The following is a 3,948-nucleotide window of genomic DNA, read 5'->3' as shown; positions in this document are numbered from 1 at the left end:
AACCAGAGAGCAAGCAGGATGTTTCCTGACCTCTTGTGACCCTAGGAAGATTTGCTGCATCCAGCCTTCTTCTTTTGGGTCTCCAAAAGTTTAGACCAAACCAGAAACAAGAACAAATCAAGAAAAAGAACTGTGCAGGTACAGGAAATTTACCTCCTCAAGGAGGGAGCTGGTTTGGTGGTGTTCACTAAGGGATGCTTGAGGTTGAGGGGTGTTTTTGGCCAATGCACCAAATAGGTTTTCAGGAATTGTCACACAAACCATGAGAGCATCCATCTCAGTTAAGCGAGGATAGTTTATTGAACTCTTATACTAAGATTGAATGTTCAGGACCACAAAAAGGACTCAGAGCCAAAATGTCTGTCCTAAAAGCAGACTTTTTATGGAAAAAATTCAATTCAAAAGTTTAAAAAGCAAGGAGGGGAGGAGTACAACATTTTGACTAACTAGACAAAGTGTTATCGGCTATCCTTTGAACTGACTGGTCCTAGGTGAAGTAAGAGGGGAGATGTGTAGGTAGGGAACCAGGAAGTCCCAGTACACTGAGTTAACAGTGACTCAACCATAACTTTTGGGCTTATTAGTAGCATTCTTCAGTGTCAGATACGGATAATTACCTCTGGGAAGTGGAGTCTGAGAACCTGAACTTAATTTCACTGTATGAACAAAATGGAGACTGATTACAAAGTGGCTACAGTTATGTTAAAAGGAGCAGGTTTCAACACAAACAACAACTAAAAGACAACATTGGGTAATGTGGTTCTTATTAATATAATATAAATATATTTGTATAAATAATATAAATATACTGTATATGGACTAGGGAATCTTTTTTTCCCATACTACACACTTTATTTCTACCACATTCAAGTCTCACTTGTTCCAACCAAAACTATTTATCTGACCAAAGATAATGATAAAATACCAAACAAAGGAATAACCCCTGGTGTATAAAATCCAATTTACCAGAAAGAGAAAAACCAGGGTGACATAACTCCTCCAAAAGTTAATAATCCTTCAATAATGACATCTAGTGAGAGTGAGATGTGTGGACCTCCCAGAGAGCTGGAAAGGGGTGATCACCATGATGTTCATAGAGGAGAACCAGCTCCTGGCAGAGAACACAAATGCCTAAAGTAGTAATGTGGATGATGCAGGGTGCAGAAGAGAGATCAACAGACATAAAAATAGAAGGAAAACCAGCCAGAAATGCAAGAAATGAAAACATGGTAAGTTCAATCAAAAGCCCTGTGGAAACTCTCACCAATAGAATCGATGAAGAAGAAAACATAAAATTTGAGCTTGAACACAAGATGCAGGAACTGGAATATCCCAGCAAGGACAAAGATGAAATAATAAGAAGGTACCAGTATAGATTCCAAGATAGACATGGCACTTTGGAAATTTAGGCATACAAAATCTGTGGGACTTAGGCATACAAAAATCTCATTCTAAAGGCATAAGAAAGAAAGAAAGAAAGAAAGAAAGAAAGAAAGAAAGAAAGAAAGAAAGAAAGAAAGTAAAGAAAGAAAGGAAAAAAGTAATTTTATTCAAAATAATCCCCAAAAAATTTCTAGGAGGTAGGAAAAAAGATATCAATTCAGGTACAGGACATCAAGGAGATAAACAAACAATAAAAAACAAAACAAAACAAAAAACAAAAGAAAAAGATGTCCCCTCATTATATTATAATGAGAACACTAAATATACAGAACAAAAATAAATGTATATTGAAAACAGCAAGAGATACCAAGTCACATATACAAAGGCAGGCCCACCAGATAACAACAGACTCTTCAAGTAAAAGTTTAAAAGCCAGAGGAACCTGGGCAGGTGTGAAAGGTGACACCTGGGAGCCCAGACTTCTATACCCAGCACAACTATATAGTTGGTGGAAAATAAAACATTTTCATGATAAACACAGACTAAAAGAATTTATTACAAAAGAAAGAAAGAAAGAAAGAAAGAAAGAAAGAAAGAAAGAAAGAAAGAAAGAAAGAAAGAAAGAAAGAGAAAGAAAGAAAGAAAGAAAGAGAGAAAGAAAGAAAGAAAGAACGTATCACCCTTTTTCCTCTGGTGGCAGTCATGGGGTGAACCAAGATGGGTGCACACAAATACATCCAGGAGCATGGAGGAAGAAGCAGTCTGACATGATGTGCTTTCTCCTGAGGGTCGACTGCTGACAATACTACCAGCTTTCTGCGCTGCCCACCCCACCCAGTCTGATAAAGTGTAAAGACTGGGATATAAGTCTAAGCAAGGTTATGCCATTTACAGGATTCATATCCGTTGTGGTAGTCACAAATGCCCAGTTCCTAAGGGTTCAACTTATGGCAAGCCTGTCCACCATGATGTTAACCAGCTGAAATTTGCCTGAAGCCTTCAGTCTGTTGCTAAGGAGAGGGCTGGGTGCCATTTGAGCGTCCTGAATTCCTACTGGGTTTGTTAAGATTCCACATACAAATTTTTTGAGGTCATTCTCATTGATTCATTCCATAAAGCTATCAGAAGAAATCCTGACACCCAGTAGATCACCAAACCAGTCCACAAGCACAGAGAGATTCCTGGGCTGACATCTGCTGGCCTAAAGAGCCTTGGCCTGGGAAAGGGCTACAAGCTCCTCCACTACTACTATTGGTGGTTCTCACCGTGCAGCCTGGAGAAGGCGCAATACTCTCCGGCTCCATCGTTACCTCTAATAATGTGATATTTGTAAAATTCATATCCAATAAACAATTTAGGACAGTTAAAAAGAAAAAAGAACTTATTACCACTAAGTCGGCTTTACAGAAGATGCTCGAAGGGATTTTTTAACTGGAAAGAAAAGCCAAACTATCCATGAGGCTACAGGAAAAAAAACACACCAAGCTAGAGTAATAGTTAAACAAGAGAAGAATGAGGAAAAACAATAAAAACAAAACAAAAAACCAACACAGATAACAGGAATCAATATACATGCTTCAATAATATCTCTGAATGCTAATGGTCTATATTCTCCAACTAAACGGCACAGACTATTAGACTAGATCAAAAGGTAGAAACTATCTGTTTTCTGCTTCCAAGAGCTACACCTCACCATGACAGGCAGACACTGCCTGATCATGAAAGGATAAAAAAAGATATTCTAAGAAAATGGCCCCAGAAAACAGCATTTGTTATTGCTAATGTGTGTGACAAAATATACTTCACACCCAAGCTAGTGAGAAAAATAAAAGGGGTTACTTCATGCTGATTACAGAAGCAAATCCTCAAGAGAAGCACATGACTCTAAACATGTAAGCCCCAAACACAGGTGCACCCAACCTCACAAATACTACTATGAAGTCATAGATTAACATTACCGCAATAATAGAATAGTTGTGGATGATTAATTTCTTTTTTGCTACTGTTTATTTTTGTTGTTGTTTTGTTTTTGTTTTGTAAGACAGGGTTTCTCTGTGTAGCCCTGGCTATTCTGGAACTCACTCTGTAGACCAGGTTGGCCTCGAACTCAGAAATCTGCCTGCCTCTGCCTCCCAAGTGCTGGGATTAAAGGCGTGCACCACCACTGTCCAGCAGATGATTAATTTCAATACCCAATTGTCATCAGTTCACAGTTCACCCTGATATGTTTGTGTGTGTGTGTGTATGTGTGTGTGTATGTATGCACAAAATGACATCATAGGTTGAATCGACCTAACAGACACATAGAGAAGGTTCTGCACAAACACTACAGTATACAGAATACACATGTTCCTCAGCAGCCTATGAAGCTTTCTCTAAAATGGATCGCAGCAAGACTAAATACAGGAAAACTGAAATAATTTCTTGTGTCTTATCTGATCACAACATAATAAGACTAGAAATATCAACAGCAGGAGAAACTCTAGAACACACCCAAACTCATGGGGATTAAACAGTGCGCTACTCAGTGATGAATGGGTCCCTGAAGAAATCAAAACACAGCCG

At 38.6% G+C, this 3,948-nt stretch overlaps 1 pseudogene; it reads left to right on the top strand.

Moving 5' to 3' along the window:
- The first annotated feature begins 2,100 nt into the window (after positions 1 to 2,100).
- LOC127672438 (60S ribosomal protein L15-like) lies at positions 2,101 to 2,699 on the top strand (annotated as a pseudogene).
- Positions 2,700 to 3,948: the final 1,249 nt, after the last annotated feature.

The sequence above is a fragment of the Apodemus sylvaticus genome, chromosome 22 (assembly GCF_947179515.1).
Source record: "Apodemus sylvaticus chromosome 22, mApoSyl1.1, whole genome shotgun sequence".
NCBI classification, from domain to species: Eukaryota; Metazoa; Chordata; class Mammalia; order Rodentia; family Muridae; genus Apodemus; species Apodemus sylvaticus.
This window is presented reverse-complemented; position numbering and strand designations above follow the sequence as displayed.